This window comes from Heliangelus exortis, chromosome 3 (genome assembly GCF_036169615.1).
Source record: "Heliangelus exortis chromosome 3, bHelExo1.hap1, whole genome shotgun sequence".
Classification (NCBI taxonomy): domain Eukaryota; kingdom Metazoa; phylum Chordata; class Aves; order Apodiformes; family Trochilidae; genus Heliangelus; species Heliangelus exortis.
Window position 1 is genome coordinate 78,340,917 of NC_092424.1, and position 12,586 is coordinate 78,353,502.

The window sequence follows — 12,586 nt, forward strand, 5'->3', positions numbered from 1 at the left end:
TTTGGGGCTGGCTGCTCTCTAGCTTAGCATGGAGAGGCCCACGCTGGTGTAAGCCCCTTGGTTTATAAGGACGTAGCCCTCTGTCTGTGGAGGGAGAGTGGGGGGAGGCGTTAGAGTTTTGATGTTAGTTGAGGTGGTCTTACTGCAAAAATACTTAAAAATCAGGATATTAGGTGATATACATAACAATGTTCTGGTCCTTATCCTTCACCCAAGATGCTGCTGCTTTCTTCCTTTCTGATGTGTGGATACCTGCTGGTTATCCTTGAGAGTGAGTCTGGGTGCTTTGGACTCCCTGCATGGCCTTGAACAGTGTCGGGACTTTCTTCTGGCAGGAGTTGTGTGGTCGGAGGCCCGCAAATATAAATCAGGATGGAGGAGGACCAAGTAATATATATGTCTTAGGGACTTGCAATTCCCATGGCAAAGCCAGTGAAGTAATGCTTATTTCAAAGAGAAGATGGTGTGGGTGATTTTTCTTAATTACTGTTTACCTAAATAAATAAATAATGCATATTCATGGCTTTAACTGAAGTAACTCATGTTGAAATGTTTACTTCTCCCGAGGATAAGTATTAAGGGTGGGGTGGAGGGGTGCAACAATTAATAATAATACATATTACATAACCTTTTGATTGGAATAGTAAGCACTATGCTAGAAATAAAAGCAAATGGAGCTATCTTGAACTTTAAAAAAATAAATTACTGTGCTATTCAAAGAAATGCACTGAACTGAAGCAGTTTGGGTGAAGGGGTACAGCTCTTGGTCTAAAGTTAAATTTGGTTTTAAGCTCTCCCTCAATTCCAATTCAGAAAAAATGATGTGAGTATTGGCATCCACACAGATCAGTGTAGCAGCTGTAACACTCATCAGCACTGCTTTGAGGTTGTTGTGCCTTGATTCTTAAACCCAGAGAGGGTGGAGAGCATTTCAGCTGTTTATGTCAATAGTAAACAAAACCTTTGTGTTGTGAACCTTCTCTCTGCCCCACCCTCTGCCCACCCACACCCCCCCCACCTCCATTTCATCCTCTGAATGGAATTCTTTGCTCAGCTGAGAGTTTGAAATTTGGTCCCATCCTTTCATGTCTTTTGGCTACAGATCTTTATCTAGTTAATAAGCTCAAAAAGAGGCACTGATGTGTTTAAAGATTTCTGTGACAGCTGCATACCATTAGGCTGAATGATTTTAAAAAAAAAATAATTGTAGTTTAGTGCAGTAAATACAGATTGGTCTTCTTGTTGAAGGCAAGGTAGTGAGAGAATTGAGGCTTGAACAAAATAGAGCTGCTGCTTAACCCTGTACAGATGAAACTTGTGAGGATGGTCTGCAGCCTTAACCTGCCTCCAGCTCTTTGTGACCAGCAGAGGCATGCAATCAAGCATTGGAGTGTAGCTGCTTTTTTCCACTAGTTTGGAGATGAAAGAGTGTAGAAGGTGGGCAGAAAGTAGTTAGGGGCACCAAGGCAGCCTGAGGAAGGCACAGCCTGCCACTGCTCCCTCCTCAAGGCTGGCACACCTCGGAGCTCCTAATGGAATTGAGGTGGGCTCTCCTTGCTCACCAAAGCACCCTCAGCCAGTCTTAGAGAAGTTGCAGTCCTCTAACTCAGGTGTCTTTTGGGGATGAAGGCTTCCAGACTTCCTCCTCTAGACCAAACTGGTCCATTTGAAGGTAGGTAGCATCAGAAGCATTGGGGACGCTGGCCGGCACATAACACGCCCGGCGTGCTGCTGGCACGTGTCTCCTGGATACCCTCTCATCTAGAAACCAAAAAGCGGTTTTTCTTCGACTGGAAGTGTGGTCTGACTATCAGGTGTCTTTGCTCATGTCTGTCATTAGTGGAAGTCTCTTGCTGTGCTCTTAAACAGAGCAAGATGTCGAGGAATGAGTGCTGGTCCAAGCAGAGGTGGTGGAAATGCCTGGATAACTTTAGTCCTTGTGAGGCAGCCCCTCGGCTGCTGGCAGATTAATTTCCTGTCACATTTTCTTTTTGTGCTTCAGTGGGTCAGCCCTTTCCTGACAAAACTGCATGCTGTGCAGGATCCACAAGTGGTGTCTCTACCCCAAAAGATGTGGGTGCTAGTGGTAGGACAAAGTGTCCTGTTGGCCCATCTCCCTTATAACAGGAAGGGTGATTTTATAAGCATGGTGTGCTTTCCCCGTTGAAAACAATCTTTCTGGGTTTGCCTCAGAAAGATTTCTGTGGAGCAGAAATATCCATTTCACTTTTTAAATGAGAATTTCTGGGAGTTTCATCCACACACCACCTGGTGAAGCCAGTGTCAGCAAGGCAGCCAGAGCCTCGTGTGGTGTTTTTGCAGGTTGAGAAGGTGCTGCACACATGGAGTGCACAGCACAGCAAACCCAGTATCTGCTCACAACTAATTATCTGTGTATAAAAATTCCCCTGCTCTCTGTTTTGCCGCTAAGGGCTCACTGGTAAGATTTATGACTCTGGCTAAAATGAAGTACCATTTCCCTTTTCTCAGCATTACTGTGTGTGGCCTCTTTGGCTTTTCTTGTTAAACTGACTTGAGTTCACCCAACGGGGAACATATTTTTGAAGCTTTTTTTCCCATCACGATTCTGCCTTTCTCTTTTTTCTGTTTGTTGTGAGCCACGGAGCATTTTCAGGTATTTCAGCTTTCCCATGCTTGGTGTGAGGGTGAAGACAGAGAAGCCAAGAGGCAGCTCCATCACATGAGCTGCAGCACTGCTTGCACGGGCTCACGGTACACATGTACCTCCATCAGCATGGACTCTCTCTTCATTGTTGGATGCACAACTGTAGCATTCAGTGTTTAGATGGGGCAATGGATCACTCCTTCACTTCATGCTAGAGCATGGGGGACCAGCTGTACAGCTTGGAGAAAGGCTGTGTTTCTCCTGCCCTTGTATTGCACACATATGTCCTCGTTCAATGGCTGATGAATGTGAGACCACAGACTGAACTTTCTCAACTGGCAAATGCTTCGCTGACTTCACCCTCATCTGAAATCATCTGAAATTAGTTTGTCTGACATTTTAAGATGGTAGGGTTTTTTCTCTGAGTACAAAGAAAAAAAAAGGGAGCAATGTTGAGCTGCTGCCATCTCTCCCAGTCACAGTTAGATGTAGTTATTTTTGTATTAGAGCTTGGAGGAAAACCAGTAGAGATGCCAGAAAAACCTTCCCAAAAAAACCATTTGTGTTAATATTTAAATATTGTTCATCTTTCGCAGCATTTTCTTATCTGTTTCCCACATGCTGAACCTTATGGGGAGTTTTTGTGGTTGACTGTGGCCTGTTCTTTCGTTCTGTATGTTAACTGTTTTCTCAATTTGCATTTTTAAAAAGAAATTGTCAGTAAAAGTCTGACTGTGACAATCGTTCAATACAGGAACATGCTTTCATCAGGGCAGGCATTGGGTCAGGAATCCTAGAGCATAAACCTTGTGGGCTGCATCATTCTTTGCTGCCCTGGAAAGCATCCTTACCTGAGAGACCCAGCACTGGCTTATCCAGTGTTGGCTTATGAGATGCCAGACTCTGGGACAGCAATTCCATCCTTGTCATGGGAACATCTTTCTCTTTCCTGTTTCCTTAAGGAGAAATGAGCCAGCCATCTGAATGTGCATCACATCTGACACAAAGTATTAGGCTGTGACTTCTGCTGTGAACTGGTTTTGCAGTATGGGGCAGAAAAAGTTCATCTTGTGTCATTTGATAATGTTGTCACAGTGTATATTAACTTTCCTCTTGTACCTACCCATTCTTTCATGAGTCATACCACCAAGATAGAATATTTTCAACCAGTGGTTTTGTTTCAAGACGAGTATATTCCAGTGATAAAATCATTCTGATTTTACATCAAAAGATTTACAAGTTCCCGTGGTGATACTCTTTCACTACAGTGTCCTGCCTCTCCTAGCCCAGCCTGGCTGATGTGTCACAGAGGTGACTGCAACTAGAGGACAAGGAGGGGTGGAAAATTCCACCCACACACATCCCCCAGCTCTTCTGAGGGTTTTCCATCTAAGCCCAGTTGGTGCTGTTAAGTGTAGCTGGGGAAAATCCAGTTTGCAGACCCTAGAGTGCTTCTCAGCTGCTTTCCCCTTCAGTCAGTCAGCGGTGGTTATCTTGCTGCTTCTCCATCATGGCTTCAGTCATGATTTCTTGTCTAATTCCACACATGATTTTGCCATTACCTGGACAAAGAGCTCAATGTCATCCCTGCTGTTGACACAGCCCACCCAGACTGGCCACATGCCACAGAGTGGGTCCTCACGGTCCTGGGTGGGTACCTCCCTGCTCCTGGTCTGAATCTCCACAATTGGAGTGGTCTTGGGTGTCCCAACTCCAGGGGCTGGGGAAGAGGCTGCTGTGCCCTTCATACTCCTGGTCTGGCTTCCCCTGGTGAAACCTTGCACGTGAGCACAAACAGGAGTGATGGATGAGAATGTTCCTTCTCTTTGGAAGAACTGAGCAGGTTATTAAGAGAAAATTAAATGCACTGATAGAGAAGCAAGGTTTTGTGTCTTTTTTGACACAGGTATCAATATCATCTTGGGTTTAATTTACAGATTTCAGGAAGAGATCCTGCACTAGATGTTAGGAGCATTGCAAATGCCTTCTCAGCCTCAGGCAATCCTTCAAGCAGTTGCAAGCTACAAATGTTCCAAATAAGTTGCTTCAAGCAGAAAGAAATATTCTCCAGCTTCACTCAAAACCACACCAAACATAAAGAAAACATGTTTGCTAATCTGTGATGATATTGCCTTCACTGGGACAAAATTCTGCACACATTTGTGTAAGAAGCATTGCGCTCCACCAAGTGAGGCATCACTGCAGAAAACACCAGCCTTGTTTGCACATCTGTACTCACTTCTTCCTAACTGCTGGTTCCCAGCCTTCCTTAAGTATTTTTTTTTCCTGTCTGCAAGAAGCTCACCAATTTGCCATGTGAGTTCATTTTACTTAGCCCTAATTTTACATGCCCATTGTGAAAGCCTGTATGTTTACTAACCCCACTGTGTATTTGCTGCTTGCCTCCCTCATTGTCCACTCTTCTGCTTTTCTTGAGCATGATTACCCAATTTGCTATATTTGGAACAGCTTTCATGCTAGCTGGAGTACTACCCAGCTACATCCATCATACTTTCCTCAAATCATCTTTCCTGGTTTGTTCATTGCAAACTAAACAACTTACCAGTTTGCCTCCTCTTAAGCATCAAATCTCTCATGATTTCACATTAACAACTAAATCTCTCTTTGAAACGCACTCCCTGAATAACAGAAATCCAAGCTGGAAGGTGTTTTCTTGAAGCAAATAATTTTTTAGCTTTATGCTTCCTTCTCCAGTTGTGGTGGTGTGTAGTGTGTTTTCCTTTACATATGCATTCTTCAATGCTAACTTGAGCTGCCCAGCAGTACTGAAAGCCCTCAGAAGGGGGAAAAAAGGTAACCTGGTTCAAAAATGTACAAGAGGTTGTTAAACAATGGTGTGGGGTTTCCTTTTTTTTTTTTTTTTAAAAAAAAAAGCTTATATGGTTTGAATTGTTGGTATTTTTCTAGCTTTCTATGCAGCTGTAGAGGCAGATGCTTCTTTTTAAAAGAAAGATGAAGTTTTCTTGCATCTCCCATGACACCAAGCATTGGGTCTTCAAGTTGACATTGAGCAATGATTTTGTGGTCTCTCATGGTCCTATAACTGATTGCCCATGTGTGCAGGTCTGTGCTGAGAGCTGAGACCTTGATGTGAGCAAGCTTTGGAGGGGAGAGTGCATTTTCCCCTGCCTAGGATCCATGCTGCAAACTTGGCCAGTCAGCATGATAAAGTGCTGAAACATCTCTTCAGTAGATGCACTGTTGGCTCTTCATTTCTTATAACCTCAGTTTTCATGTGTTCTTTCTAAGTTTACATCTTTAGCAACGGTTTTGCTTTTCATAAGTTGCCTATTTCAGAAAGAAAATTCTTTTATCAAATGGAAAGCATGAAGAAGCCCTCGTGTTGAGCGAAGGTGTTAAGTTTCAATCTACCCTAAGCTGACCCCAGGACAGAGAGATTCCTGCTTTCATGTTTTAGATCATGTGTAAAACTTGATGCTGGCTGGATCATCCTGCGTAGGGCAAGAATATCTAGGGAACATGGGGTGAGATACAGCGTGAGACATTTGCAGAAGGGAATGAAATGTTTGGGATGCAGCCTCATGCTTTCTACAGCAGTGAACATCAATCACAACTTCTCAGAAAAGTGTGGCACTGCAAGTCTCCCCTTCTTCTTTTTTCTTGTTTCCATGTTCCCTACTTCTGTATATTCTCCTATTCTTCTGATGTGCTGTGGCAAGTGCAATTTTATCTCAGAAAACTAATTTTTTCTTGAAAAAAACAGCATCTTCCCTGGTTTTATTCCTTTGACCATTGAGTAAACAACAGTTATTTTTGTTCTACCAGTGATTTATGACTGAACAGATTTGGAATTTATATTTTTAGTTTTATAGGCAATTTAGATAATGTATATTTGTGACTATAAATAACTAGTTTTCTTATATTCTGTCAATGAATGTTATGCCCAGTTGGAGAAAATTACAGAAAGTGAAGAGATGCAAACATTGCAGTCTTCATATAGCCTTGGGATTCTTTTCAAGTACCCATATAGATAGTCCTTAAAGGTAGCAATGTTTTGAGCATGTCTTGGTAAATCATGTAGGATGGTGTCATCCTGAAGAAATAACCTGCTTTTCATCAGTGATCCAGTTATTTACAAGGCTTGGAGTAAAATGCTGTAGCATGTGTGCTCAGAAGCTGTTTAACATATTCTACCAGGAACTATACACTTAAAAAAACAAAAATCAAACCTCTTGTTTGCACTGTGTATTACTTTTTATAATTGTTATTTTTTAACTTCTTTATGGAGTCAGTAAACATTTATTAAGAAACTGGAAGGTTTTGCTCAAAAGTTTCCTTTGCAAGTTTCAGAAGAATAATACTCCTGTTTTTTAAAAAATTTAATCTTTTTTATTATTGTTGTTATTATTAATATTATTATTTGCTTTCCTCTCAACTCCCCAATTATCCAGCTTTAGTTTGTGGTAATTCTGGAGACACAGCCCTTCCTGGGAAGACAAATACATGCCACTGCTTGTGCTGCAGCTGTCCCCTTTTGTTCAAAAGAAAATCATTTTCCTTTCCACAGCCAGCCACCAACTTTATTCAACTCAATAGTAGTTAAACATTCAAATGGTTACTTTTTTTCCTCCAGGAAAACAGTAAAGTGTTGTGCACTGGCAACTGAAAACTTCAACTTGAAAATCCCTGTAATTTACAAACTAATTACTTCTCCATCCACAAGTATTTCCTTCCCAACCTCATCCCCAGCCACTTTACAGTGCAACCACTTCCTCAATAGATGGGAGAAGCCTTTCCAGAGTCAGCTGGGCCCAGATACTTGGTGGGATCTTGGCTGTGTAGGGATGCCAAGACTCAGGTGCTGGGGGTTTCAGCCCCTCTTCCAATGGCTGGAGGAGTGTGACACACATTTCATTAACCTGGGGATACCAAGCTACACTGATGATGTTTCTTCTCCAAGGCTCCCGAGAGTAATGTAGAAACAAAGGAACAAACTTGATGCTCCTAATTTAAATACCTCGATAAAATGAAAATGAAGCTAAGACAGAGCCCAGTATTAATTTTTTTTTTTTTTAAGTCTGTTAGGTCATTTGGAACCCCTTTCTGGTATGATGTTTTATAGTGTGCAACTTCGTAGAACCACAGAATGGTTTGAGTTGGGATGGTTCTACTCCAAACCCACCACTACCATCACCATGGCCACCTTCCACTAGGCCAGGTTGCTCAAACCCCCATCCAGCTTCCAGGGACTGGGCATCTGCAGCTTCTCTGGGCATCCTGTTGCAGTGTTTCACCACCCTCACAGTAATGAATTCCTCTAATATATGTGCACAAGCATGTGCATACCCACAGTATGTTCTGGTAGATTAATCATAGAAGTGTTAGTTTATCTGTTCAGCAATTCCCAGAGGTCCCATATGTCTGAGAGCTATATGAATGCGAGAAAAACGTAGGCTTTTTTGTAAGGTGTGTATGGCTTAAAGGTAAGAGGACCTATGTAGTGGGCATAATGTAGGTGTAATATTTGACATAAAGGTCTTTTGTGTTTAAAAAAAAAAAAAAAAAAGGCCCCCAAACTGTTTATAGAATTAGAAGGAATGAAGAAAAAATTGTAGTAAAAGAGGGGTTTTGTGAAGATTCAGTGCTTGAATTTTTTGTGCTTGCCTTTATTTTATTTTAGGTTGCCATTGGCTGAGTTGCCAGAACATTGCCCTGCAAAGCTTTGGAGGGCCTCTTCTTAATGGATTGCTGCAGCCTCTTAATTTCTCCATTGGTCCTGTTCCCTGCATCGTGAGAACATTTTAGCCAGCACAGAACCTAGAAAAGTTACATGTAAGTCACGATTCAAATGTCTTTCTATTTGAAGGGAAAAAAAAAAAAAAAAAAAAAGAGAAAAAAAAAGGCATCTTGGGGAGGCAAGATGGAGACATAAATGTTATACTTCAGAAAAATACCATAAAGCCTGTAATTCAACAGCAAATATTAGGTAGTGAATGAATTTTTATTGAAGTAGTTACTTGCTTTTTTAACCCAAATGGTGATTGTCATCTTGAAGGCTTTTCTAAGTGTTCTACCATAGTAAACCATAGCAAGAAGTACTTAAATAGCTTCTCTTCACTCCAACCCCCTAATTACACTTTATTTTTCTCTACAACTGGGTAAGCATGTATACACTTACCTTGATGTGCTCTGCCAAAGCTGCACATGCTCAGCAGGACTTCAGCCATCCTTGTATTTTTCCCATGGTAAAACCCATATCCTTCTCTTCTGGGTTTTCCAGAATACTTCCCTTGGAGGAGCCCTGAAACTGCTTCTCCTTTGAGCCTACTGCCCTGAAAGGCTCTTTAAGCATCAACAGTATCTTTATTGGCACCTTCAGTTTCTTCCAGGTGGACCTCTCTGCTTTACCTGGCTATAATAGGGTGCAAAAAGCCATGCACAGACCTACCAGGAACAAAGGGGAGTGAGGGGGCTGCAGACCCCTTCAATTCTCCTTGGTCTGGGTAGTGGGTCCTGGTCCATATTAAGAGTTTTGATTTTTTCCTCCCAAGACATGTGTGGTACACATTTCCTCCCCCATTATGGCTAAATCCTCTGAAACTTCACACAGTATCAGCCTGGCATGGAACTGGTGAGCTATTCTAGAGGGGAGAAATTGGTCTGAGTCTTTAACTTGGCAGTGGTTCTAATCCTAAATCTGTGATGGATCCTCAGGTGGAAGGAGCCTCTGGACCATGGCATGGATGTGGTGGCCTATGATGTCCAGAGGGTGGGACACCCCAGAGCTGCCACATTTGGAAAAAGGCTTGAGTGCAACTTTATTGCAATTTTTTTTTCTCAATAATACCAAATCTCATCGTGATTAGAAGTTTTTTTATCTTTCAGATAGTGTTATAAAGAAGCTTGGCAAAAGGCTGCCTGATCCAGATACAACACAAAATTTTGGTTCACAGTGTGGCACTCTGTATGTTCCTGCCCTTTTGCATTCAGTGCAGTAATAAATTCATGCAACACAGTTTAATGATTAATTGGGTCAGGGCAATGAAGCCAGCCCCTGCATTTGATGCTGGTCAGTTTTTCTTGGAAGTTTACTGACAAAGTTTTTGGTCTCAGGAACTGATCTGTGGTATTACTTTTTAAAAAATAGCAGTATTTTGGAACCAGAGAGTTTATGTTAGAGGTACACCTTTATTTGAGGTGCTTTATTTGCTTATGTGGTGCTAGAAGTATTACTTAAAACAAGAAAAAGCTGTTGCAAGAGGATGACAGAGTTCTTTAAATGCATACGGAAATTCAGCTTTTAAAGAGAGAAGAAAATTTTTTCTGGTGTGATGAATATCAGCAAAAAACAGTAGTGAAGGTGTAGGAGAAGGGCTGGGTAGTAACAGAAATCGCTCTCAAAGAGGTCTTACAAAGTGTGGGTTTGATTTTGTTTCCCAAAAAAGAGAGAGCGTTGCCATTTCATTGTGGACCTGGCATACATGGTGCAGTTATTAAGCAAACCCACAGTAGTGGGAAAAACATCTGGCTACAGTAGAATTTTGGATCTGGCTTGAAACTTGTGTGTAGTGCTTGTCTTAGGGGAAGAAAACTTAAAAATACAAGTTGTAACAGCTAGGCAGGCAGAAGCAACATGTTCATTAGCTTTTCTTAGCTCCATTCCCATGGCATTTGGAAGCCTTATTCACAACTTTTTGCAGGTTTTTCTCATGATACCTAAAAAGCTTATCATTAGACATCTTGCAGATTGACTATTAAAAATCCTTTCAGAGGAACTGATTTTTAAAATGGCATCCTTCTTAGGGGACTTGAAAAAGCAGCCGGAATGGATGTAAATGGAAAAAACCCCTCTCATTCCAAGAAGTGTGTAGGAAGCTTTGCCCCGCTGCTTCTTCTGCTTCACATAATCAGAAAATCACCATTTCCAACAGAGAAATCAGGTCTAAGGGCCAAATAAACTTGAAAACCAGTGTTAGGATATAGGACCATCATCAAGTATGTGCTTTCCTTAGTTTTCTGTTGTTTGGTTTGATTTTTTGGTCTTGGCTTGGTTTAGTTTTGTGCTTTTTGTTTGTTTTGGGTTTTGTTTTGGGTTTTTTGTTGTGCTTTTTTTTTTTTTAAACTATAGTCATGTGCTTGAGGTATAGCAAACTTCTAAAACATGATGTGTGCCCTATTAGAAAACGTGCATCCCCTACCAAGTTGTTGGCCAGGGTTTCACCTGCTGTGCACAGAGAACTGTGCCAGCAGGGGTAGATGCAAGGGCAAGCTGATGGTTTCTTACTTAATTTCTTTTTTTTGTCTTTTTAATAAGAAACTCTGCTTGTAACAATTACCTTGTTATATCCATTCCCATAGAAAAAAAAGCAAAGTTTCTCTTATTAATTAGGCCTGTTGGAAAGAGCATTTGCACAAGACTGACCCATCTCTAACAACCATATTCTTGTTTTTCACAGGGTGCAGGGTATTTTGTAAACAAGTATACCTTCACCCTCCTTCCATTTGTTATTTAGTTTTTCTAATACTACTGGGATGGTGATTGATCTTCATAAAAATAATACATATTGATGTTGGAATTCAAAGCAGAAGGTGTCTTTCTTGTTCTGATGGAGCAGATTGGAAAATCCAAGAAAAAGAAAAAAAACAACACAAAAACAAATAAACAAAAATTTCTTCAGGTCCCCTGGGAATTAACCCTGGTCAGGATAGACCGTATGTATTTTAATGAGGGAGTACAGAAATTAGGGGGAAACTGTGCTCTTCACTGAGCAGCTCACAATTTGTTATCCTGAATTATCAATAATTGCAGCAAACAGGGCTTTGCTCAGGTGCTGGGGATGTTGTCCTGCCTTGGAGCAGACACTGGGACAAGGCTGCTGGCATCCCAGTAGAGAGGGGTAGCAATTCCTAGCAATTTCCACATTCTAGTCACATCTCTTGCTTTCTTTTATCCCTTTTATCCCTGTGTCTTTTCCTTTAAAAGTGGCAAAAATAACATCCCAATAAATTGTCATAATTTATACTGCTTATGCAGTGCTGAGAATTCAGCAAGGGCCTTTAAGTGCTTTGTTCAGGAAAAAAAAAAAATAACCAGCAACTCAAAACTCAGAAACATCTGCACACAAATTTCATATTTGCTAGGGAAGAGTTCTTTAGAATACTGTCAAAATTTTTTTAAAAAGATTTCTTGAAGTGTGTCCTATGACCATCTGTAGGCAGATGTAAATAATGTAAAATTTTAAGATGCAGATTTTTGTGATTAAATGTCTGTCACCCGCCTACTATGACAGCCTGGGAAAAATATATCTTTTTTAAATCTGCACCAAAAGGTCAGGTGTCTTGATTGGATTAAGGAAATAAGATTTCTGAAGGCAAAGTCTCATCCCATTGAACACTGACTTAACAAACACTCTGAACTCTTGGTACCAAACCCACTTCCCAAGTGCCACAACCATTGCTGAGGATACAGGGGGTTTTATCCTACAGGATTTTGATGCGAGATGTAGCCATATCTGGATTTCATTATTTTTCTGGTACATTTTCCTCTCGGAGTGTCAGTTTTATGGTTGAGAAGGCATTTTCTTACCCATGTTATGGTACCAGCATAGCAGGGCTCTATACCTTGTGCACCATCATGTAGAGCACTCCTGCCCTGAGGACCTTCATCACTCCCATAGCATTCTGTCCTAGATGTTATGCTTGCAGTGGCCAAAAGATGTTTTCCTACAATCTAGGAGAAAGCTTCTTTGCTGTTAATTAATCTGGTTACTCCTGCTGCCTGCCTGTGCAGAGTCCATAAAGCCCCTGACCACTGTTGGCACTGTGTCAGTCCCCCAGCATGAGCAGGGTCTTCCCAACACCATCAGTGCCTCTGTACCCGAGACAGGCTGCTCCCCAGCCTGGGTGGCTGGGGTTGGCTTTTGATAAGTGTTTGCTGCAAATGGATCTGTTGATTAAACATATTTTTATTTTCATATA

General features: G+C 41.4%; 1 protein-coding gene across 7 annotated transcripts in view; it reads left to right on the forward strand.

The window, feature by feature from the left end:
- BACH2 (BTB domain and CNC homolog 2) overlaps positions 1-12,586 on the forward strand; it is a 193,388-nt gene that overhangs the window by 95,073 nt on the left and 85,729 nt on the right. For 5 of the 7 annotated variants that reach the window (XM_071741323.1, XM_071741320.1, XM_071741322.1 and 2 more), the window contains one exon: positions 8,289-8,440. The exons of the other annotated variants lie outside the window; for them this stretch is intronic. The gene's annotated coding sequence lies outside the window, so the exon portion shown is untranslated. The remainder of the gene's footprint in view (positions 1-8,288; positions 8,441-12,586) is intronic. 7 annotated transcript variants of the gene reach the window in all.